The 26,765-nt window shown below is 44.4% G+C and overlaps 1 protein-coding gene and 1 long non-coding RNA gene across 3 annotated transcripts in view; one reads left to right on the top strand and one right to left on the bottom strand.

Annotated features, from left to right (window-relative positions):
* The window catches only part of plekha6 (pleckstrin homology domain containing, family A member 6), a 289,330-nt gene that overhangs the window by 48,184 nt on the left and 214,381 nt on the right, over positions 1-26,765 (top strand). For both annotated transcript variants that reach the window (XM_076749470.1, XM_076749477.1), the window contains exon 2: positions 26,524-26,647. The gene's annotated coding sequence lies outside the window, so the exon portion shown is untranslated. The remainder of the gene's footprint in view (positions 1-26,523; positions 26,648-26,765) is intronic.
* LOC143331869 (uncharacterized) lies at positions 20,319-20,810 on the bottom strand. Its single transcript, XR_013078165.1, has 3 exons — positions 20,719-20,810; positions 20,544-20,641; positions 20,319-20,468 (listed from the first exon to the last, which is right to left on the bottom strand). It is a non-coding gene; the product is annotated as an uncharacterized LOC143331869 (long non-coding RNA).

The raw sequence follows: 26,765 nt of genomic DNA, 5'->3' as shown, positions 1-26,765 counted from the left end.
AATGACCAATAACAAATGGTAGTAATGGTAAAAAAGTGATATCATGACTGCTGCCAAGACATAAGGAAAGTTGCCAATCAACCAACTAGTTGTTTAGTTAGGTAAACGTAAACTGAAAGTAAAAAGTTTCAAACAGTTTGACAACTGAGAGGTGGCTTGTGACATAACCTTGAAAGGTTCAAACTAACCCATGAACACACTGACAGTAACTGCACAAACATTACAGAAGGCTTAATAAACTCACCAAAAAGTGTTATATACAGAGGTGTTTCTAGGATAAGTCATGAGTCATTAGTGGGAAGTCATCCTTGAAAAGTTTTTGGAAAACAGCAGGAACTTTCAAAAAATACTTGGCAAGTGATTGGATGAACCATCTGTCTATCAGCATCTATCACAGACTAACTTCAATGAGTCCAGTCAGTGAACCAGATGATGTGGTAGGGCTCATGCTGAAGCCATCGGCAGAAGAGTGAGAACATCTTTCAGTCGAAAAAAAGCCTTCAGTGCTGAGCATCAACGCTCATTTTTTTTCATAATATAGAGACTGCAAATAGATCCATAGGTCTGCAGGCTAGAAATGTTTATTTATTTATTTTACTATAACTTTATATTCATATCTCTGGTCGTAGTTTTCCCTGTCCTACTCCTATCTCCAGACTTTAACTGTCTCTCAGTGCTGTTCTGCATGCAGACCTTGAATCAAGTTTGTTCTGCACATCAATCAGGATTCAATCAGAAAAGGTGGACTGGGAAAGTCGTGAACTGTAAACAGGTTCATTTGTAAAAGGTGATCGTATCATGACTGGGTATCGAAGTGACATCCTTGAAAGACACAGCCATTCACATGGATGGGGTGGGGTTTGCCATTTTGTGAATCACATGATTGTATACATGCAATAGAAGTGTATATATTGTATATACACTTCTATTGCAGCATCAAACTTCAAATCTTCCACTCCTGAGTGGGTGAACTTGCAATTAAAATCCAAAACAAAAGACAGCCAACCAAAAGTCACTTCAACTATTTATTAATATGATTACAAACAAAAGATTTGCCGATCTGCCCTTTGAAGTAAAAAAAAAAAAACTATGTAATAATTGGCAACAATAAATATTAATAATAATATGAATAAATGTATATTTTGGCCCCAACAACTTCATAAAGCATTATCCATTTGGAAATGACAAATGTTCCAACAACTGGGGTTGTAGTAATGTTATGTAGAGCTTGAAATGATAATGTGATTTAAGAGTATAAGTATTAAGTGTTCTGTCTTTGTGCTCTGGCTTCCTCCCACAAAGACATGCAGGATTGGTTAATTGGTGACTGAAGTTGTCTGTTGGCGTGAATGTGACTGTGAATGGTTGTTCATATCATTGTCAGCCCTGTGATGAACTGGTACCCTGCTTCTTGCCCAATGTCCAGTCCCCTGCGATCCTGCAAAGGATAAGCCGTTATAGATATGGATGTATGAATCTTCATAATGTTTGCCCCAGCAAATTTTGCATGTCATTACTAACAAATTAAATGTGTGTTTACTTCTAAGCATCAGCATGGAGTGGCTGAATGAGACCAACATTCAAAAAATTGCAATTTACAGGCAACAGTACAACAAACTGCCAACTCCACTCTTGTTAGTGATGTTGTTGGTAGGTTGTAGAAGGGCTAAAAGTTTAACACTGGTGCCGCAGAAATTGTCGATGCTGGTCAGCCATATGAACAGCCACCCTATGTTGCACATTCTGAACATGTTGATGTCTTAAGCGCAACAGACTCAGAAAAAGTAGGACCTGTGGATAGTGTTTCCAATATCTGACACTCTAGATCAAGCCGTGTAAAAGCTTTATCTCGATCGTCATGTGTCTCTACAACATCCTCTGCACGCGTCGAGGCTGAAGCTGAAAAGGCAGCGATGATGGAATGTGTTGCAGCGCTGGAGAAAATACATATAATAGGGGCACATGAAAAATGACTGAGGAAGGAAAATGAAAAACTTGCATTGGAAACAGAGGTGTCAGTTGCTAATGCTAAAATACATGTATTGGAAGCCCAATGCATCAGGGAATGGTTCTAGGGTGTGATGGAATGTGCTCTTATTTTGAAAAGACTAATGTTCAAACCACCAGTGATCTCAATCCTATTGCAGTTGCTTACATTCCAGAGAAGAGGCTAACTGACTTCTTACCTTCACCTTTGGTTGTTCGTCCAAAGCAAAGGACACAGGGACAGGTTTCTAAAAAACCTGTCAGTACCAATGCCCAGATACAAGCAGCAAATCTAGTCCAAGAAACTCAACTGACGTCCAGCATGCATACTCATACGTACGTACAGGGAAACTCAATGGGGCATGTTCCCTCTCAAGCTCCAATGCTGAGAGATGACAGTCAAAGAGACATTGTTGATATCGTGCAAAAACAAAATAACATTCCTGCTTTACTGGTCCAACAAAATCTCTCATCTTGTCTCCAACCAAGAGAGAGTCCAGTATTTAATGAGGATCCTCTTCAGGACCCAGTCTTTATCAGAGCATTTGAAAATGAAGTAGAGGGAAAGACAAACAACTTTGGTGACTCCCTGCACTTTCTTGAACAATTCACCAGGGGTCAGCCACAAGACATAGTCCAGCTGCCAACATCTTCCTCCAGATCACAAATACACAAGAGCTTAAAATTTTCACAGAGAGCATGTTGGAAACAAACAAAAAATGTCTTCTGTTTATATGGACAAAGTTTTCAGCTGGACACCTATTAAATGTGTGAGGATGTTACAATCCTTTGCTCTCTTTCTCTGGGGATGCTGCAATGCAACAGAGCAACTCATGTACATGACAGAATTGGACATGCCATCTAATATAGGAAACATTATGCTGCAGTTGCCCTACAAGCTTCGAGAAAGGTGGAGAAGGACTGCCTGCAAAGGCTGTAGGAGTTGATTGGAGTGTAATGTGTGTAGCCAAAAGCACCTGGGAATTCTCCATATCGAGCATCAGGATAAAGGAACATCCTCAGAACAATCAGAACAGCCAGTTAAATCAACGGTGAGCAGTGCAACTCCCGCACCCCAGACATGTGGCCAAATCAGGGCCAGTGTTGAGCAGATGTGAGGACAACTGCATCTTTTCTATTGTCCCAGTCCAAGTGAAGAGTCGGAAAGGTGACACGGTATTGCAAATCTATGCCGTCTTGGACCCCGGCAGTTCTGGAACGTTCTGCACAAATAGTCTGGCACAAAGGTTAAATGTGGGTAAACGAAGAACCCGCATTCTGTTACTTACAGTGGATCAGGGAAAGACTGCGGGAAGTCATGTGATATCAGGTTTGGAAGTGTTTGGATTGGACAAGGATGACTTCATTGAGTTGCCCGGTGTTTTCACCCAAAAGTGCATGTCCATGGACAAGCTGAATATTCCCAAGCAAGATGTTGATCAATGGCCATAATTGCGGGGAATTAAAATTCATGAAATTGACTCTGATATTGACCTGCTCACTGGAAGAAACGCATCAAAGGTGATGGAGCCCTGGGAGCTGGTTAATAGTCAGGAATGCGGTGAGAACCAAAGCTGGATGGGTTCTTAATAGTCCACTTCAAGATGGAAATGACAGCAGGCAACAAGCTGGTTGTTTTGCTGTAACTACCAATACAAACACTGAGGAAATGCTGGTTAATTTATATAACCTAATTTAACCAAGATTTCAATGAGAGGTCATCACAGGAGCAGGCTGAAATGTCAAGAGAAGACACTGAATTTCCATAGAGCAATCATACAGAGAGACAAGGGAGTAGCCAGTCTAACACCAAATTATGATGGGAAGGCATTGATTATAGAGCAGATGTGCATGCTGGAGCTATTTCTGGGAGTGCACTGTGATCTCTCTCTCTCTCTCTCTCTCTCTCTCTCTCTCTCTCACACACACACACTCACACACACAGAAGATGATTACTATCATTATTTTGAAAAACATGGTAACACCAACGCAAATAAACTCATTACTCATAATAACAACTTCTTATGTTTCTATGGTAAGTGTGTGTGTGTGTGCGTGTGTGTGTGTGTGTGTGTGTGTGTGTTTGTGTGTGTGTGTGTGTGCGTGTGTGTGTGTGTGTGTGTGTGTGTGTGTGTGTGCATGAAAAATATGCATGTGTGAGTATTTCTGCATGTGGTAATCTTTCAAGTTGTACAAATCACATCATTTCTGTCAAAGGTGCAATATGAAAGATATGGCCAGAATTTTAGTTTAAAACATTCAAAAAATGAACATTATCAACAGAATGCGAAGAAGTAACAGTTCTTATGTTATATCAAAGACACACTATATTGCAGAGATGTCTCCTGAAATTAGCATGCTAACAAGATAGCTGCAGCCCATCCTGTCTCGCTATAGTTATATATATATATATATGTGTGTATGTATATTTATATATACAGTATATAAGAGATGATAGTCCAAGAGTATAGGCTACTGTAGTTTCAGCTGACAGATGTATGTAAGAGCTCTCAGCTTTTTTAGTCTCAGAACATAAACAAAATCAGCTCACAAAATGTCAAGAAAGGAAAAATTCTTACACCTATCACCTACACTTTCTGAATTCAAGTTTCTCTCTTTCACGGAAGTAAGACTAGCAATGGATAGGTTCAAACTTTAACTTCAAACTTTATTTATTTATATTTTCATACTTAAAAAGCAACACAAAGTGCCTCACAGAGGCTAAAAACAACAAAGGAGAAAACCCAGCCCTCCCGCCCCCATAACTACATACAGAAACACACGCACAGCCACGCACGCACGCGCACATACCTGCACACACACCCATACGGACAAGATAAGGAATAAGCCACCTTTTTGGGGGCCATCCACACTGAGAGGGCCCCCGGCTCATGACCGGGGAGCAGTTCCCAGTGTGGGGGGCCTCCATGAGGAAACACTTGACCTAAAAACCAAGGACCCCCATGAGGAAACACTGGAGCTAAAAACCAAGGGACTAAGACATAAACATAAAATAAAATAAAATGAGTAAATGAAATAAATAGCAATTAAACATGTCGTTAAAACATGCAACTAAAATAAGATACGAACAAAGATAAATATGCTAAGAAGCGTGATTAAAGGAATAAGATAAATCAAACGCGGCTTCCGGGTGGGACACAGACAAGATGGCAGCTTAGTTAAGGAGCTCCCGACTGCACCCCCTTAAAAAGTCACTGAACTACCCCCCAAAAAAGCGAAATATCATCTTTATGGACTCTGTGAAAACGGGGGTAACGATGGATACCAGGCAAAAGGGCAAGAAAGGGACTCAGCAGCCAGAAATAAGTGATGATGAAAGACCACGGGGTGACACACAGACCATTGCTACCACACAGGCTAACGTAATGCCAGGTGAAGAGAAAGCTGATCTGGACGTGATCCTTCGGGAGCTGAGGGGTTTTCGCCAGGACAACAAGCAACAGTTGGAGGACATTAAGGGGGAAATTTTAAAGACTAACGTAAGACTAGACGAGGCAGAAGAGAGAATAATGAAAGTCGAGGAACGAGTCCAAAACACAGAGGATATCTTAGCAGAAATGCTAAAGCTGCATAACTCGCTAGATGCTAAAATAACAGATCAGGAAAGCCGTTCTAGACGTGAAAACATACGGATCTATGGGGTTGCCGAGGGAGCCGAAAAGCAGTCTCAATCTATGACTTCATTTGTGGAAAAGTTACTCCACGAAAACCTCGACATACCCGACGAGATGCCTTTGCAGCTGGAAAGAGCGCACCGCACGCTTGGTCCACAGCCACCTGAGGACGCAGTGCCAAGATCCATCCTGGTGAGATTTCTCAGCTTCAAAACTAAGGAGAATGTTCTCCGTTCAGCTTGGCAGAAAAGGGGCTTTACCTGGCAAGGGAGGCGAATAAACCTGGACAACGATTACGCACCACGTATTCTTCAGAAAAGAAGGGCATATACAGGATTACGCAAGCTCCTGAAGGACCGCCAGATCCCGTTCCAAACCCTGCACCCAGCGCGGCTCAAAGTTAAATATAATGATGAAACCCAGATCTACGAGAGCGCCGAGGAAGCGGCAACTGACATGTCAAACAGAGGATACCTGGTAGAGATCATCAGACCTCCAGAGACTCTGATGGACAAACTTCGGCAGCTGACATGGGAGAGGAGCAGCCAGCGAAGGGGGAGACGCGCATCCCATTCCAGAAGCGAGTCCAACTTCAAGGAGCGGCTACAATCTTTCAGGCGGGCCTCACCTCCAACAACTTAAGTTAAGACTGGTCATGTTTATCTGGTAGATGAGCCCCCTTTCTTGATGTTTTCCCCTCCAACGTTTGAGGGATTGGACAAGTGCACTTACAAATATAAAAACCTAAATCTAAACGGGGAAATGGCTGTATTACCTGGTTATTCTGGTCAAATATGTTAATCACTAAATGTAAGAATTACAGGGGGTAACAGGGGACTTTTTGGTGCAGCTGTCTAGAGAAGGGCCCCCTCTTCTGGATACAGGGAGGGGCTTTCCCTAGAGACTCTAGTAGGGTCACAACAAAGACCTCTGAAGTGGAAGTCATACGCAGTTTTGTTATGTTATATGTTTATCTGTTCTGTGCTTATGGTTCAATAATATTTTTCTATGTTCACTCCCTGTCAGTTTCTTCAGGGAGGGGGGGCTTTCCTAGGAAGTATATGGAGGCAGATTTCTGTTTACATGTATGCAAGGTAAAACTTTGAATGTAGCTTCTTTTAATGTCAATGGTATACATAGTCCAATCAAAAGAGGGAAAATTTTGTCCAAATTAAAGAAAGAAAAATTCAAATCGCTTTCCTACAGGAAACGCATTTGAGTGATACAGAGCATAATAAGCTAAACAAATTGGGTTTCAAATACATATACTCATCTTCTCATAAATCAGGACGCCGCAGAGGAGTGGCTGTATTGATATCAGGTCAAGTTAAGTATGAACATGTGTCAGAAATTAGGGACAAAGAAGGAAGATTTGTTTTGATTACTGGGAGAATTAACGGAGCCTTAATAACCCTCCTGAATGTCTATATCCCCCCTGGAAGTGATTGGCTATTTTACAAGAAGATATTTGAAATAATGACTACAAAAAGCCAGGGCACTTTAATCTGTGGAGGAGACTTTAATATTCGTCTGAATCCTAGATTAGACTCCTCCAATAGAAAGTCAGACTTAAAGGCTATCAGTAAGAAAATAAAGGCTTTGATGAAAGCAGTGGGAATTATTGATGTTTGGAGAGAATTGTACCCGTCTGGCCGAGATTTTATCCACTTCTCCTCACCTCACGCAGTTTACTCTAGAATAGATTATTTTTTCACCTTTAGTAAAGACTTTCACAGAATAGAACAATGCAATATTTGTCCGATTACTTTATCTGACCATAGCCACATATACATGTCAATAAATTTAGACAATAAACCAAGATCTTTACCTTGGCGCCTGAATTCGAATCTTCTGAACAACCCACAGATTAAGGAAAAAATTGAGAAGGAAATTAAAACATATCTGGAGCTTAATGATAATGGGGAGTTGACGCCATCTGTGCTCTGGGATGCGCTCAAAGCGGTACTCCGAGGTAAAATAATAGCTATCTCGTCGTATGAAAAGAAACTCAGAAAAGAAAGGCTCATTAATTTGGAAGAGAAATTAAAGGAATTACAAAGAGACCATGTAGAGACTCTAAATAAGGAAACCAGATTAAAAATGAATAAAATAAAAAAGGAAATAGATGAAATTAACACTTTGGAAATACAGAAAATGCTGTTATTTACAAAACAACGTTATTATGAAGCTGGTGGAAAATCTCTCAAACTATTATCTTACAGATTACGCAAACAACAAGCAGATAATTCAATACATAAAATAAGAAATCCTCACTCGGGGAACATTGAGACACATACAGAGAGAATTCAGCAGAGTTTTGAGATGTTCTATAAATCATTGTACTCCCAACCAGAAACGAATAACGACCTTCAGATTGAATCATTTTTAGCCACTCTTAATTTACCTACCATTACTAATGAACAAAATGACAAACTATTGTCTGAAATAGAAATAGGAGAATTAAATGCAGCAATAGGTAAATTGAAAACAGGAAAGTCGCTGGGCGAAGATGGTTTCACCTCTGAATGGTACAGGACTATGAAGGAAACACTGGCTCCAGTACTAATGAGAACCTTTAATTGGGTATTGAAGAAGAAAGAAATTCCGGCCTCTTGGAGATATGCCATTATTTCTGTGTTACCAAAGGATGGAAAAGACAAGTTGGAGTGCAGTAATTACCGACCGATTAGTGTATTGAATATAGACTATAAATTATTTACAACTGTACTGTCCAAAAGAATTGAAAATATATTACCAGAACTAATCCACTTTGACCAAACTGGCTTTGTGAGACAAAGACAAACACAGGATAATATTAGGAGAACTTTGCATATAATAGATTGGATTATCGAACAAGGAATAGAAACAGCCATTATTAGTCTAGATGCCGAAAAGGCTTTTGATTCGGTCAGGTGGTCCTTTTTGTATAAAGTTTTAGACAGATTTGGCTTTCATAAATCTATTATTGAAGTATTTGAAGCCCTATATGACAAACCTTCTGCAAAAATAAAAATTAATGGTGACTTATCTAATCCATTCATCCTTGAAAGGGGAACTAGACAAGGCTGCTGTGCCTCACCTCTCCTCTTCTCTCTATTTATTGAGCCTTTGGCCCAATGGATCAGACAAAATACAGACATTAAAGGAATAAATATGCCATCAGGAGAAAATAAATTGGCCTTATTTGTGGATGATGTATTGATATATTTATCACAACCCACACAGTCACTTCCAAAGCTTATGAACCTGCTAGAACAATATGGGATGTATTCAGGATATAAACTTAATATACAAAAAACACAGGTAATCACCTTTAACTATAACCCACCTAATCACATCAGAAGCAAATACAAAATGAAATGGGATGCAGAATCAATCAGATACCTAGGGGTAAACTTAACAAAGGATATCACAAAATTATTTGATCTGAATTATAACCCCTTAAATTCTCAGTTGAAGTCTGATATTTCACGTTGGAATGTTATCCCTTTCTTGAGTTTAAGTTCCAGGGTGGATTCCATTAAAATGAACATATTGCCAAGATTGCTTTATCTTTTCCAAAATCTTCCAGTGTCAATACCAACCAAATAATTCCGAGAATGGGATGTGATGATATCCAGGTACCTATGGCAGGGGAAAAAACCCAGGATCAAGTTTAAGACCTTACAACTAAGCAAAGAGAGTGGGGGTATGGGTCTCCCCTCCTTCAGAGAATATTATCTAGCAGCACAGTTGAGGCCACTGATTTGCTTATATACCCCAACTTATTCTGCACGTTCGAAAGAAATTGAAAATGAGCTACTAGATGGGTTACCTATTGAAGCTATTATTGCAGATAATGAACTTTTAAATAAACAGCTGAACATGGGCAACCCGTGGTTAAATATACTATTGAGAACCTGGCAGGAAATTGTGAAAACCTTTAATTTAAATGATTCAATTAAATTACTGCGATGGTGTGCTTATGACACTGAATTTATACCAAACAGATCTGATGGTAGATTTAAAAAATGGGCTGCTAAAGGTTTAACAAATTATTACTCATTCACTAAGGAAGGGGCATTCCATAGTTTTGAATTCTTAAAGAAAAGGTACAATCTTGATCAAAAGGATTTCTATAGATATCTTCAAGTTAGAAATTATTTTAATCATAATCTGAGACCAAATTTAGGTAAAGTAGAAACAGGAATTTTGAAAATTCTTTTGTCAGTATCAGAATCTCTGTGTACTAAGATTATCTCTAAACTATATAAAGGGATACTCCATTCCAAATCAGGAAATACCTGGTATATAAAAGAAAAGTGGGAAAAAGAAGGCAATTTGATCATAACATAGGATGCTTGGAAAAGAATATACCTCATACAATGGACTTCAACTTGCTCGACTACTTGGCGTGAATTTTGCTGGAAAAATGTAGCTAGATTTTTTATTACAGCCTTACAAAAGAGACATGGGGGAGGGGGTTCCAGCTGCTGGAGACAATGTGGGATGGACGATGCCCATCATTATCATATTTTCTGGATCTGTCCAGTCATCGTTCCTTATTGGCAGGAAATCCACAAACATATTAACAATATATTTGGAGTCAATATCCCTTTTACTATGGATACAGTTTATATGGGAGACATTCAATTCGATGGATGGAGAAATAACGATAAAAAGTTGGTTCAAATTCTCCTGGCTGGAAGCAAAAAAGTTATTACGAGAAATTGGCTTAAACCCCATCTACCCACTATAGATGAATGGATAGATATTATTCATGAAATTTACGTAATGGAGCGGCTGACATATTCCCTTAAAGTCCAGAAAGATAGATTTTACAAAATCTGGAGTAAATGGACTGAGTACGTCAAACCTATAAGTCTTGACTTCTCTTAAATTACTGAAAAAAGGTCAGGAAAACTGTTTATTGATGTAGACTTTTTTTTTTTCTTTTTTTTGGTGACCTTTAACCTGAATCTATTTATTTTGTTATATTGTCATATTACTGGTACTTTGTTTTCTATACCTCTCCAATATGAAAGCTTCCCGTGTTCTTTTTGTAAATAATTCATACCAATGTTTACATAAAATGATAAAAACATTTGAAAGAGCTACATAGAAAAATACTTAGATGACCTGTGACTATTTATATGATAATGTCATTATATACATATGTGTTGTTGGCTGAATGTTACAGACTGTGGCATTGTCATTTGAAAGTGCTCTTTCTAAATAAAAAATTTAAAAAAAAAAAAAAAAGATAAATCAAACAAATCACTTGAAAGCCTGATTTAAAAGGTGGGTCTTGAGCCTCTTTTTAAAAACATCAACAGTCTCTGCGGCACTGAGGTTCTCCGGCAGGCTGTTCCACAATCGGGGTCCATTATAACTAAAAGCTGCCTCCCCGTGTGTTTTAGTTCTTACTTTTGGAATGGTTAAGAGGCCAGTACCGGAGGACCTCAGGATCCGCGAGGGTTAGTAGGGTAAAAGTAGGTCAGATAAATAAGAAGGCCCAAGACCGTTAAGACATTTAAAAACTAATAAAAGAACCTTAAAATCCATCCTGGAACGCACGGGGAGCCAATGCAGCGATTTTAAAACTGGTGTAATATGCTCCTGCTCTATGGTCCTCGTCAGCACTCCTGCGGCTGAATTCTGTAGTAATTGAAGATTGGAGACACTGTTTTTGGGAAGACCAGAGAGCAGGGCATTACAGTAATCTAAGCGACAGGAGATAAAATCATGCATCAGCACCTCTGTGCTGGCGTGAGAGAGAAACGGGCGGACTCTGGCTATGTTCTTGAGATGGTAAAAACATATCTTTGTTATGTTTTTGATGTGTGGAATAAAAGTAAGCTCAGAGTCAAAAATCACGCCCAGATTTTTTACAGAATGTGTTGGTTTAAGATCTTGTAGTTTTGGTAAAAGTTTCTCTCTCTGGCCTTCAGGACCAATGACTAAGACCTCTGTTTTGTCCTGGTTGAGCTGAAGGAAATTATCTGCCATCCATGACTTTATGTCTGAAATGCAGTTAAAAAGGGCATCAATTGGCCCTGTGTCATCAAGAGACACGGCAATGTACAGTTGCTTATCATCAGCATAACTATGGAAGCTGATGCCGTGCCTCCTGATGACGCCCCTGAGGGGTAGCATGTAAAGATTAAAAAGAGTTGGACCTAAAATTGACCCCTGGGGAACCCCACACTTGATCTCATGGGTTCCTGAGGAAGATGCATCCCAAATTACAAAGAAGTGTTGGTCAGTGAGGTATGAGACGAACCAGTTAAAAGCAGTACCTGAGAGGCCGACCAGGAGCCTCAGCCTGTCTAATAAAATGCGATGGTCTACTGCAGGGGTATTCAACTAAAATTCAAAGAGGTCCGGTTAGAGAAAATTTCCTAGCAAAGGTCCGGAACATCATAATGTCATAACGTTATGATTTGTGTGATATATACACTGAAGTAGCCTAGTAGTTGTATCAACATCTGCATGTAATCAACATCTGATCAAATAAAGAAAGTACAATTCAAAAACATTTCGACAGTATTTATTGTCACTTAACATTAAACCAGGCAGATTTGAATTTAAAAATGAAATAGAGAAAATAAAATGTTTTTTGAAAAATTGTGCATTATAAAAGAAAGTGTTTAATTTTAGAAAAAGTAAAAGTGAAGCAACAGCTTGAATATTCCTTTTTCTTTGTTAACTTTCACATCTTAACAGTCTCAACTAATTTGAAAATAACAGCTGAACAGTTACACAGTTTCTCTTACTTTCCCTCTTTTCCCACTCTCCACACTTTTTGTAATTTTCTATCGTCTCTCCGTTCGCTTCTCACTCCTCATCTGACTGCAGTCAGAGTTGCTATGTTTATCGTCCGCAATGCAGAGATGCGACTGGCTGGGTAGCATCACGTGGGATGGCTTAACTCGCATGCAATTGGTTTGTGCGTTTCCTGAGCCGCTAAACCGGTGCCGTAAAGACTAGAAAAGTTGCGCCGGTTAAAATATAAGTGTCCCGTCAAAATTTGAAGTCCCTTAATAATTTACTGGATATAGGTCCGGGTCCGTATAGGACGGTGTCTGGGTCCGGACTCGGACCGCGGTCCGCCTGTTAGTGACCCCTGGTCTACTGTATCGAAGGCGGCGGTTAGATCCAGTAGTACCAAGACTGTGAGCTTGTGGTTATCTAAGTTGCATCTGATATCGTTTAAAATCTTTAAAAGGGCTGTCTCGGTACTATGGTTCATCCTAAAACCAGACTGATGCCTTTCTAAAATGTTGTTTTTGTTTAACAAGTCATTTACTTGGTCAAAAACAAGTTTTTCTAAAATTTTACTTAAAAAAGGTAAGTTGGATACAGGTCGGTAGTTATTAAGAATGTTGGGGTCTAAATTGCTCTTCTTCAGAAGGGGCCTCACCACCGCCATTTTAAAGGAGGGGAAGACACCCGTCTGAAGAGAGCAATTCACCATGTATAACAGCTGTTCCTCAAAGAATCCATAGTGTTTTAAAAAACGGTGTGGGAATTAGATCTAAAAGGCAGCTTGTAGGTGTGGCAATGCGACGAGGGTTATATTTTACGTTAGTTAAGTATAGATGCCCGACAACGCCACCTAGGGGCATTTCACCCCCAGGAAAGATGCTAATACTGACCACAGGTCACACAGGTCCGACAGACACTAGAGACGGACGTGATTCCACATGAAAATATACAAATGAAAATTTATTAATAACAGCTTTTTAATAGAAACAGAAAAAAGAAGGGCACAGGGCTGAGGGCTCACCAGGCAGAGATGACTAGCTGAGGGGGAAAGGGAAGGGTCCTGACACTGCACACCACACGTGAAAAAAAAGAAACACACACTATTAATGGACACCCAAGTGCACGGCTACAAGGAGTGAAGGGACCACCACCACGGGGGGCTCAGTCAGTCCCTCGCCACACCGTCCCAACAGCGCCTGCCCAGCAAACAGAGAGAAAAAAAACAATTAACAAAGAACATATATTGAGAGATAATTAAACACAAATCCCCAAAACCTACTTAACAATAACTAATGATAAAACGAACTGCAAACCATAAGCATCATACAGAAATCAGAACATGTACAAATAAGGACAACTAAATTGATAAAGCTTAAAAATAATAAATAAAAAGAAACCCAGACAAAAGGGAAAAAAGAAAGAACTAACGCTAACAATAACAACGATAAAAAAAATTAAAACAACTGCAAGCGAGCAGTAGCAAAAGAGCAGCGACAGAACAGCAGTAGTGCAGCGGCCGCTCCAGAGGTGGAGGCACTTCGACAGAACAGGTGCAGCCTCCCAGGTAGCAGGCGAGGTAGCCGTGAAGAGACCCAGCTTAACACTGCAAGCAGAAACCAGAGTCAGAGTCCTGCGCGGCTCCGCGTAAGGGGCGCCAGACAGAAACGCCTCAGCCTACCTCAGGAATCCAACGCAGTGCGTGAATTATTACGCGCAGTTCCGCGCCACAAGCGCACTCCCAGCCCCTCACCTCCGGCAAGAATACGGCCGACTCCACTAAAAAAAACCAGGAAAAGTACATCAGGCACGCCACTACCACGACTCCAAGACGCCGCAGTGGCCTTGAAACATACCTGATGAATGAATAGGAAGGAGGAAGCTCAGCGACCAGCGTCTTAAGACAGCCACGTGGATCCACCCAGCCACGCCAAACAATGCTCCCGCATACAACCCAGCTCCAGCAACAGAGAATGATGCACATCTGAGGCGCGTGGCCCTTCAGCAGATAAAGCTGAGCACAGCCCCGCCCCATCATCAAGGTGAAATTGCACCCAGCCTAGTGACATCCGATGGGTGGGGGAGGAAAGAAACAAGCCCACACAGCCATTTCTACTGACTCACTATATTAAAAACCAACAAGTGGAGACGGACCATGCCGTCCCTGCCACATCTACCCCCTCCTTTTTGCATCGTCGCCCCGGCGATGGGCCTGAAGAAAGGGCCTGCAGAATCAACACCAAGGCCGGTGGAAGACAGACTGGGCACTCAACAGAGCCGTTGCTGGCCCAGCGACTTCACTGTCAGTGCGACCAACTGGCCGTGGCAGATGATGCAAGTTAGAGTGTTGGCCAGCGGTGGATCGGCCTGTCCTACGGACAGCAGGCTGACTAACACCATCCAGACCTGCTGGAGGCGACGAAGGAGCCAACAGGCAAGCACTTCCCTGCGCCAGAGGCGTAGCAAGAACAGGCGGGTCTCTCAGCGGAGTCACTGTAAGGGGCTCTGTAGACCCAGCGTTACTAGTTGCTGGTGCAGCCGCTGGCACAGAGACTTCAGGGACCAGCACCCACAGGTCGTCATCACCTGAAGAGTCATCCTCCCCCAGTACTGGTAGCAGCAGAGGGGCGGGAGGAGAAGCAGGAGGAGGACCAGCCAGGTGAGGCCCTACTCTGGCCTTCAACATGTCACGGTGCACATTGCGCACCTTCTCCAATTCATCCACGGGAGCAACGGTGTAAACTGTACCCTCGCCCCGTGGTGCCCTCAACACCTGGTACACCACAGAACTCCAGATGTCACTAATTTTATGCCGACCCCTAACACCATGGTCTCTGAGATAAACAAGCGGGTGGTACGGGGTAGTGCGGGACTTCTCTACCCTATACAAGCAACAGAGTCGCTGGATCAAGGCGCTTTCGAAACTGCGGCCCTGGTCAGAGTGGATGCGGCTTGGTACACCAAACTTAAAGAACCACTCATTCAACAAAACCTGTGCAACCGTGGAAGCACGTTGGTCCCCAGTTGGGACAGCCACCGTGTATTTACTAAACACATCGGTCATTACCAAGATGTTTTCCCACCCATCTCTGGAGGGCTCCAACACGGTGAAATCAATGGCCACGATCTGGTTTGGCCTAGATGCAAGCAGGTGGCCCATGAAGCTGTGTGCAACGGGCCCAGAGTCCTTTGCGACCTGACAACGCTCGCATTCTCGGACCCACTGCTTTATGTCTGAGTACATTCCCGGCCAGTAACAACGCTCTCGTACCAGTTCAGTAGTTCGCTCAATGCCTTGGTGACCGTGATCATGGTGGAGCTGTTTCAAAATGTCCTGTTTCAGGAGAGCTGGCAAGAGCAGCTGTAGGTTTTCCTCTCCCCCATCTGGGCGGAAAACTCTGCGGTAAAGCACACCATTTTTTTCCACCAGGCGATCCCACTGTCGCAACAGCGCCAAGGCTGGTTTGGACCAGTGTTGCCTCTCATCTGAGGTCGGCCGGGTCTGCCTCCTCCAACAGACCAGGACCTCTTTCAGGAGGGGGTCAGCCTCCTGTAGAGACCGAATGTCAGAGAGAGAGTGGGATGGAAGGGCAGACACCATGGACTGGGTCACTGGGGCCGCTGAGACTGGGGGAGCAGCTTGCTGAAGAAGTGCTGGAACTGATGTACCAGGCAGGGCCTGTTTGGCCTGATTAGAACCTGACACATATTGCCGAGACAGAGCATCAGCATTTTTATTGTTGCTGCCAGATCGATACTTGATCTGGAAGTCAAAAGCAGCAAGTTGAGCCGCCCACCGGTGCTCTGTGGCTCCCAATTTAGCAGACTGGAGATGGCTCAAGGGGTTGTTATCTGTGAAGATAACACACTTGTGTCCCAGCAGATACTCGCGGAACTTCTCTGTCATTGCCCACTTAAGGGCAAGAAATTCCAGTTTCATGGAATTGTAATTGGCCATGTTACGCTCAGATGGCCGGAGGCCCCGGCTAGCATAAGCGATTGGCCTAACGCTACCTTCCACCTCTTGGGACAAGACAGCTCCTAGGCCACAATGGCTAGCGTCAATCTCCAGGATGAAAGGACGGGAGAAATCTGCATATGCCAGAATGGGGGCTGAGACCAGTTTTGCCTTTAAGGCCTCGAAGCTCTCCTCACACTGGGGCGTCCATGCAGAGCCAAAATCCTGTTCCTGGCCTCGTTTTGACCGGCTGCCTGCCATTTTTGCCACCAACTTGTGCAGGGGGCCTGCCAGCTTGGCAAACCCTTCCACAAAACGCCGATAGTAGCTGGCAAACCCCAAGAAAGAGCGCAACTCTGTGACCTGGCAGGGGCGCCGCCACTTGGCGACCGCCTCGATCTTGGCAGGGTCTGTGGAAACACCCCCCTCCGAGATGACATGCCCCAGGTACCTGACCTCTTTCTGGAAGAAAGCACACTTCTCCAGCTTGGCTTTTAAGCCCTCCTTCTGGAGTCGACTCAACACAACTTCCAGGCGCTGCAGATGTTGGCCGATAGAGGAGGAAAACACAACAATGTCATCCAAGTAGAGAAGAAGGGACTGACACTGCTGGTCCCCAAACATCCTCTGCATCAGCCGCTGAAAGGTGCTTGGGGCGTTACACAGCCCAAATGGCATCCGGTTCCATTCAAAAAGACCAAAGGGCGTGCAAAAGGCCGTCTTAGGCTTGTCCTGCTCGGTCACGGGAACCTGGTTATAGCCGCTGGCCAAATCCAAGGTTGAGAACCAACAGGCACCAGACAGAGCATCGAGGCTCTCCTCAATACGAGGGAGGGGAAAAGCATCCTTCCTCGTCTTGTTGTTGAGAAGGCGATAGTCTACACACATGCGTAGACTGCCATCCTCCTTCCTGACCAACACAATGGGGGAGGCATAAGGGCTGCTGCTCTCCCTGATGACCTTAGCCTCCAGGAGCCGGTTAATGTGGGCCTTGGCTTCCTCGTACTCTGCCGGCGGAATACGCCGGTATCGCTGTCGCACCGGAATGTTGTCAAGCAATAGGATGTCATGTGAAATGAGATCAGTACAACCCAAGTCACTATCATCTGCAGAGAAGACGGAACTGTATTTCTGCAGTAGGCACCGCGCCTCAGCTTGGTCCGGTTCCGCCAGGGCAGACAGGTCTACCCCTTCTACCCCACTCTGCGCAGGACTGCCAGCCACCTGAGAGGAGATGGTAGCTGTGGCAGACCGCACCTCTGTGACTCCAGTGGGTAGACTCACAATTTGGGCACAACTGAGGGCACCCAGGTTGGTACGGGGGTAGAGGAGGACATCAGTTGTCCCTACATTGACCACAGGGATGTAGACGGTACCACGGGCAGCCTGGACAAGACAGGGAGAAGCAAGCAGCCCAGCTGGCAGCCCCGACTGAGGAGGCTCAAAAAGCACATCCTGACCCGAAAACTGCTCCGGGCAGGTGCTCGCAACAAACTGCATGACACCGCCAGGTATTCGTACTGCCCGAGGGCCTCGAACCCTGGTAGTACCAGAGAGATCTTTTGGGTGCCGGTTGGTGGCCTGATGACATTGTTGCAGGGCCTCAACAACTGAACCAGGGGCCTGAGTCACCACAGGTAAGTCAAAAAGAGCAGCCCCATGTGCCCCAAAAACCGCCAATATGCCACAACCACAAAACACTTTGCCACACAGTGCCACATCTAGCTCGAGATAGCCGATGTAGGGGATTGCTAACCCATTAGCTGCCCGCAGTTGCAGCCAATGACAAGACTGGAGGCGATCAGTGCCCCAAGGTGCAAAATGCTCCAAAAAGAAGCTCTCGGTCACAGTCGACACCATGGATCCAGTGTCCACCAGGCATGGGACCATGACACCACCCATGGAGAGCTTAATATGAGGGCAAGATGACATTAGTTTACCTACGGTCCCCTCCCTTGAGCCCATCGACTCCCCATCTGAGCTGTGGCTCGGCAACTCAGAGGGCTTTAGTTTTCCGGCTGGCAAAAAGAAGAAGAGGGCCTAACCCCATTGGCAGCCAGACCAAGGGCAGAAGTTGCCCGAGCACGAGAAGGAGCCCGCTCTCCATCACATTCCCGGGCGAAGTGGCCGGGCTGCTGACACCTTCGACATATTACCGGACCGAAGCAACTGGGACGGGGCTGCAAGGAAGAGGTCTGCAAAGATGCCACTGTCTGGGTGAGCTGGTGGAGCTGTTCCTGTTGGCGTTTCAAGAGCTCCTTCAACTCACCCAGTTCTGAGCTCTGTTGGCTGGCTGGGGTAGGTGGACCGGGACTGCTCTGTACCCCATACTGTAGACCATACATCGCTGGAAGAGAATGGCTACGCTCCCTGGCGCCGCCTGGGCACCCCTCTCTTTCCCAACGGATTGCCTCAGCCCGCACTTCCAGCAAAGTGGCCAGAGGCTGACGACGGACCAACTGCTTCAGTTCCCTACGAAGAGCACTGTCAAGAACATGCTCTACGAATTGGTCGCGGAGTAGGACTGTCGCATTAAGAAGACCGTCAGGTGCACGCTGCTGTACTTGGTCCATGAGGGCCATCAGAGCCAAGGAAAACTCCTGTAATGTCTCCCCTTCCTGCTGCATCCGAGAGAAGAAGGCTTGCTGCAAGGTTATATATGACTGAGTGCAACCATACAAGTTGTTCAGGATAGCAAGAATCTGAGCAGGGTCTGTTTGCTCAGCACTTGTACGGAACTTAATCTCCTTTCTGGCTTCGCCCTCTAGATGATCAAACATAAAGAGGGCCTGATCAGAAGCTGTCAAATGGCGGGCACGCATACAAGCCTGAACTTCCTCTGCCCATTCAGTAACACTGATGCCAGTCTTACCATTAAACACCGGACATCTGCGGTCCCTCGGTAGCACCACCAACCGTTCTGTTACCATGGCGCTGGTAGCTGCTAATGGGGCCGTACTCACCGGAGCAGAAGAGGCTGGAGTGGCAACACTTGAGCCGGCTTGCGAGGCCTCCCTCTCCCGACAAAGCCGCTCATTATCTGCCTTCAGCTGCATGACAAGGTCTCGGAGCTGTTGCAATTCCTCCTCCATGGCACCAGGGGACGGGCTGCACCGACACTCACCAGAAGCAAAAGTTAGAAACCTAACAGAGCTGATTAGGTCTATGCTACAACTATTGCTGTTCTGTCTCTAAAACTATCTACACACAAAAATAAAAAAAACAAACTATCACCTAGCAATTAGCAAATACAGTGAACGACACAGAAACAAAAGAAAGTGGAATACACGTCTGTCTTCAAGATGTCATCCTGCCGACAACGCCAAGAATGTGGCAATGCGACGAGGGTTATATTTTACGTTAGTTAAGTATAGATGCCCGACAACGCCACCTAGGGGCATTTCACCCCCAGGAAAGATGCTAATACTGACCACAGGTCACACAGGTCCGACAGACACTAGAGACGGACGTGATTCCACATGAAAATATACAAATGAAAATTTATTAATAACAGCTTTTTAATAGAAACAGAAAAAAGAAGGGCACAGGGCTGAGGGCTCACCAGGCAGAGATGACTAGCTGAGGGGGAAAGGGAAGGGTCCTGACACTGCACACCACACGTGAAAAAAAAGAAACACACACTATTAATGGACACCCAAGTGCACAGCTACAAGGAGTGAAGGGACCACCACCACGGGGGGCTCAGTCAGTCCCTCGCCACACCGTCCCAACAGCGCCTGCCCAGCAAACAGAGAGAAAAAAAAACAATTAACAAAGACCATATATTGAGAGATAATTAAACACAAATCCCCAAAACCTACTTAACAATAACTAATGATAAAACGAACTGCAAACCATAAGCATCATACAGAAATCAGAACATGTACAAATAAGGACAACTAAATTGATAAAGCTTAAAAATAATAAATAAAAAGAAACCCAGACAAAAGGGAAAAAAGAAAGAACTAACGCTAACAATAACAACGATAAAAAAAATTAAAACAACTGCAAGCGAGCAGTAGCAAAAGAGCAGCGACAGAACAGCAGTAGTGCAGCGGCCGCTCCAGAGGTGGAGGCACTTCGACAGAACAGGTGCAGCCTCCCAGGTAGCAGGCGAGGTAGCCGTGAAGAGACCCAGCTTAACACTGCAAGCAGAAACCAGAGTCAGAGTCCTGCGCGGCTCCGCGTAAGGGGCGCCAGACAGAAACGCCTCAGCCTACCTCAGGAATCCAACGCAGTGCGTGAATTATTACGCGCAGTTCCGCGCCACAAGCGCACTCCCAGCCCCTCACCTCCGGCAAGAATACGGCCGACTCCACTAAAAAAAACCAGGAAAAGTACATCAGGCACGCCACTACCACGACTCCAAGACGCCGCAGTGGCCTTGAAACATACCTGATGAATGAATAGGAAGGAGGAAGCTCAGCGACCAGCGTCTTAAGACAGCCACGTGGATCCACCCAGCCACGCCAAACAATGCTCCCGCATACAACCCAGCTCCAGCAACAGAGAATGATGCACATCTGAGGCGCGTGGCCCTTCAGCAGATAAAGCTGAGCACAGCCCCGCCCCATCATCAAGGTGAAATTGCACCCAGCCTAGTGACATCCGATGGGTGGGGGAGGAAAGAAACAAGCCCACACAGCCATTTCTACTGACTCACTATATTAAAAACCAACAAGTGGAGACGGACCATGCCGTCCCTGCCACATCGGGTTTACCTGGGAGAAAACTCGACCAAGTGTCATTGCATCAACCAGGGCAAAACTCTCCAGTGTTTCCTCAGGTAGAACCTGTGATCCAGACATGTTGGTAGTTTAAACCAGTTGAGATAAAAGACTGGATCTGATGTTATCAATTTTGTACCTGAAGTGGTCTGCAAAGTCTTCGCACAGGGTATTTGTTATTGTCTTATGAGATCTGTTAAAATTACTGTTTGTTAAAACATGTGGAGAAGAGAAAATTGGGATTATTGTTGTGGTCAGAGATCAGTTTTTTGAAATGAGAAATTCGTGCCTGTTTAATAGTGCTATTGTAAGTTTTGAGGTGTTGACGTAAAACTTCATAGTGGACTGTTAGTTTTGATTTTCTCCATTTCCTTTCGGCACTCCTGCAGTTTCTTTTCAGTTACTTAATTTCCTCATTTCTCCACGGAGGTATAGGTTTTTTCTTAATTGTTTTTTTTAAAAGAGGAGCCACTGAGTCCAGCGTTGACTTCAAATTGCTGTTAAAATTGTCAACGATAAAATCACAGGTTGCTGGTAAAATCTCTGCGGGAGTGCTCTGTAAAATCTGGATAAAATTTGCAGCCACTTCAGGAGTTAGGTAGCGTTTCCTCACTGTTCTCACTGGCGCCTCCCGCTGATTAAAACTGGTGATGTTAAAAAACACACAATAGTGGTCAGACACAGCCAGATCCACAACAGAGGACACACCCACGGACAGGCCATAAGTTATGACCAGGTCTAGGGTGTGTCCCCTGTCGTGGGTCGGCTGCGTAACGTGCTGTTTAAAATCCAGACAGTTTAAGAGGTTTAAGAATTCTCTGGATACTGGGTTCGAGCTGTTGTCTATGTGTAGATTAAAATCACCAGTTATTAAAATCCTGTTGTAGGTGGTGTGAATGATTGATAAGAATTCAGAGAATTCGCTGATAAAAGAGGATGAATACTTGCGTGGTCTGTAGACCGTTATGCAAAGAATAGGAGGGCTGCTAAGAACAAAGGCATGGTGCTCAAATGATGTAAAACTATTAAAAGAGACTGCAGTTGCGGACATTGTAATTCTTGTGATAGATGCAGTTCCACCTCCTTTTTTGCCCCCCATTCTCTATGAATGAAGAGTTAAAATTTGGTGAGAAGGCCTCAGTGAGAACAACAGGTGCATCGGTGCCAAGCCATGTCTCTGTAAGGAGAATACCATCTAGCTTTTTGTCTAAAATTAAATCATTTATGATAAAAGATTTGTTTAAAAGAGAGCGCACATTCAGCACAGCTAATTTGATATCTGTGCTGAACGTGCGCTCATCTTGTGTGTTTTAAAGGAATGTTAAAAACAGTGCTGGGTCTAAAAACATTCCTGGGTTTTAACTGTCTGTGTGAAGTGATGGTTCTACTGGTGTGAATGTCCTGAGTTTCTGGTGGCAGAGGGGAGGTTACTGATGTAAAGGTGTGTACATTAGTGCGAGTGTGGGGCAGAGGGCCCGTGTGCGTGAGTCATACCATTGAGTCAGGAGGTGGCTGAAGTGCAGGACCGGACAGTGAGATCAATGTTGACTGATAAAAGCCGTGAACCCTCCTGGTTGGGGTGGAGATTGTCCCGTTTAAAAAGGCAGGACCTGTTTAAAAATGCTATAAAATTGTCCACATACAGGATACTTTTAGTCAGGCAGTATTCCTTCAGCCTCAAGTGCAGCTGGCAAAGCCGGCTGGTGAAGACGTCACCGTAACGTGGTGGGGGAAGCGGGCCGGAGATAATTAGGCGCTTCCCCGTGTCCAACAGGTGGTCGATTAGCGACACAAAGTCCTTCTTCAGGATGTGAGACTGCTGGTTTTTCACGTTGTTGACGCCGGCCTCCAGGACCAGTGTGGAGGCCGGGCTGTGCTGTGCACACAGCTGAGGAGTGGCAGATGTGACCTCCGTGATGCGGGCTCCTGGGTGGCAGAAGGTCCGGCTGCTGAGCACTGCCACGTGCCTGACCATGGAGGTCCCCACCACCAGCGCCGAGGAGGGAGTGCGCTGCATCACTGGCTCCCTGAAGGTGCGGCAGGGGCGAGGTGGAGCCTGCTGGGGTCGCGTCGTGGTTGCTCCGGGCCAAGCTGGGGGGGGGGGGACCATGCTGGACTGGTGGATCGCACTTCCTGGATTGGAGAGAGCCACGGCCAGCTGGGTGGACAGGTCCTGGCGGCGAGCTGGACCGGGCACCGACGGGAGGGAAATCCTGCAGGCTCAAGATGTCGAATCTGTTGTCCAGTGGCAGCTCTGGAGGGGGTAGAGAAGGAGATGCCCGAGCTCCAGCACCCCAGTGCACCAACGACCAGGGTTCCCTCGGCCTGAGTGGAGTTGAGCTCACTGGACCTTCCACCCCATCCTCCCCGGTGAAGCAGTACAACTCTGTGGGGCAAAGGCAGGAAGTGGAAGGTGCCGATGCCTTGGGCTTCGGCACCTTCTGGTTCTGGTGGTGATCGAGCCGGTCCACGGCAGAGTGGTGTTGTTCGTGGCCGCCATGTTCCGGTCACCAGCGCCGGATGCCCTCAGGTAGGTGATATGTTTCGCCTGGGCCGTGGCGACAGTGGAGAAGTCCAGGAGGATCTTGTCCCTCTCCTTGAGGTCGGCCCGCGGACCAGAGATGCTCTCGCTCAGTTTCGAGAGGGTGCGGAGGCAGGACTCACACACCGCCATCATACCTGTAGCCAGTGACATCTCTTGGTAATCCACAGATCGATAACACGCTGACAAAAACGGGCAGGGAACATCAACAAAGGTCCAGCAGATCCACTGCAGTAAAGATATTTGGTCCAAAACACGATAATAATCCACGGAAAGATGTTTTCTCAGCCAGCGATGTGCCTCCGTTTGTCCTTACAACTTCCTTACAACTTCTGGAAACTAAACAAACTCGGTTAACTAATCCTAAAACACGCTTCATTCAAATTCAACAGCAACAAAACAAAACTCAACAAAACAGTTAGCTTTCCAGTGTTACAACAATTACCAGCTGTAGTTTGGCTCTCTGAGTTAGGTGTGGAAAATATTCCATTCTAATGTTGCTTTTCCATGTCGGTGATGACCAACCATCTTATTGCTCTTCTGGTTTCAAATTTTTCAAACAATGTGCATGCTCTCCTTTCCCAGCCAGTCATGTCTTTGTCATTGCTGGAGTCACAGTCCTGATCAGAGCTCCGATAAATCACCTTGGCACCATTTTCCCCATCATCAAACTGGCCACTCAAAGAATGCTAAGCATGGTTCTGTTTCCCTTGGTGTTAACACCAGCAATCTCCTGGTGCTCTGAGATCTCAGTCAGGTCAGAGTCCAGTCAACTAACAGGACCACTAACTGAGTTAACTAGCTAACAGTAGCTAATAGCAACAGCCAGCTCTTGCAGGGTATTATGAGCAGCAGTTCAGCCAGTTCTTACATACTGTACCATAACAATGGATCAATTGACTAATGTTAGAGGTGTTGCTTGTAGAGATGAACCTAAAGAAAATGATCACCAATTCCAGCATTTTCCTAAACTCTACTGAGTAGCTTAATGTTTTACAGCTGATTGGTTTCTTAATCCACGGAGTTACTATTTATAATTTAGTATACATAGTCCTAGTATTTCTCAAATGCAATAATATTCCCCAAGTGCAATACAACATGTGACATTAGTAGTTTTCTTTAGCAATAGTACTTTCTATGGCAGTAGGATGTTATGGCATACATAATTGTTTTTTTGTTCTGTATCCTGTACACTTTTTTTTTTTTTTTTTTTGGACCCCTTTATGCCACTGTGTTTGTTCTTTGTAGTACTTGCTGGCTGTGACGACTGAATTTCCCCGGAGTGGGATCAGTAAAGTCTTATCTTATCTTTAGTTCACTACCCTCTCAGCAACCTCATTTCCAGCAGCAGCAAATTACAATAAATTCACTGTACACCACCTGCTCAGCACCAAAAGGCAGACAGACATAGTTAGTGATCAGCTGACCAATGTAGTGAAGCATTTTGCAGCTAAAGAGACACAGTTGTCTGTTGGTGAAGACAATACCAGAGCCACTAGGAGAGTGATTAGTGGACATTCATTAGGTGGACACAAACACAACTCCAAATGAATACTAATATTGCTCTGTATTTGCATACAAGCTTTGAAAGGTGATACTATGTTCTGCTCCCCGGTGAAAAAAAGTTAATCCAACTATAATGAAAGATCTTATGACAAAACAAAGAACATCTCACACAACACATGGGTGGTCAACATTCAAATAAGGTCAGACGAAACAGGTTTATCAATATTTTGCTATTTTTTTAAACTGTTTCTCTGGCAAGTTGTAAACATAACTTAAAACATAATTAAAAAAAACTCGCTGTGGTTTATAAATTCATTAAGAGGAGGAAATTCGGACTTAAGGTCATGACTGTCCTATAAATGTGTTTTCTGTGTGATTTCAACATTTCTGAGGTCAAGATTGCTAAATTTATGTATTTCCTGTTAAATACTTGGGAGAAGGGTGAGGTGAGGCAGCGATGAGCTGTGCCTCACTTCTGATGGCTCTGTGCCACACACACTGACTGATGCAGGCAGTTCGCGCATGCCCATTGCTGTCCCTCTTTATGCCATGAATGTGCAGTGAAAATGCTCCGGGTGAGGCAGAAAGTACCATGCCGCACTGATAGGTGGCAGTGCTGAGCTCCATTGGCGCGATGCACGTCGCTGTGTGCTCTCCTATGCAGAGGGCAATAGTGAGTGTTCAATTTTAATTAAAAACAGAGAGATCAGCCAAAAATAAAAAATAATAATAATAATTTAAAAAATTGAATCTGACCTTATATTAAATATTCTTTTGTTTTTCTTGCTGTCGTATTGTTGAACAGTGTGGAATTGATTAAGCATAATTAAAAGCTTTCAAAACAACTAAATGTTTCAATCAAGGTCAAAATTGAAATATAAGCTTCTATTTTGGGTTCATATATTTTTACATCTGACTCCAGAGGAGTCAGTGCCTCACCAGTCATGAACCTCACCGCATGTCACTGCTCTAAATTGACTATGGTGACAATATAGGAGAGAATACTTTTTTTCCCCCTTTTTCTACAATTCATTCATTCTGCCTTCAATGTGGACTGCTTCAGAGCAGACGAATGTGGAAAGAAATAAAGCAAAGTGAGCCTGATGGAGATCTAGGTCTGAGAAGAATAAATAAATAAATAGAGATGAGGGAAATAAAAGAACGAAAGAATGTGACAGGAGTGAAAATAGACAGGATGAAGGGGTAAGTGCTTTTCCTTGCATGATAAATGAAGGAGTGGGAGATCAAGCAGAGGAGAAGAAAGAGGGAAGCAGAGAAAGAAGGAGATGGAGGTAGACAGGAGCGGGGGGGGGGGTATGTCTCTGGAGCTTTGGAGGTTTCAAATTTCTTCTCTTTTCTTTCGATTCTCTGCTCATGGTGAGACTGACTCCCTGATTCTCTCTTTCTCTCTCTCTTTTTCTCCAGACCAGTTGGGCTTTCTGCAGATGAGTTCATTCCAGCCAAGCCCCAGCATGTTGTAGGCGGCTGCTACCAACAGGAAGACTTTAGTGGAGATAGCAGAAAGTGAAGGAAAGCATGGTCAAAGAAGGTAAGCATACAGAGGATGCATGTGTTCTTTATTTGAAATTTTGAAAGAAGAGAAGGAGGGGCAGAAAAGATGTGTGTGTGTGTGTGTGTGTGTGTGTGTGTGTGTGTGTGTGTGTGTG

This window comes from Chaetodon auriga, chromosome 2 (assembly GCF_051107435.1).
Source record: "Chaetodon auriga isolate fChaAug3 chromosome 2, fChaAug3.hap1, whole genome shotgun sequence".
NCBI lineage: Eukaryota > Metazoa > Chordata > Actinopteri > Chaetodontiformes > Chaetodontidae > Chaetodon > Chaetodon auriga.
Note: the sequence above shows the minus strand (reverse complement) of the source record. Positions and strands in the feature narration are given on the sequence as shown.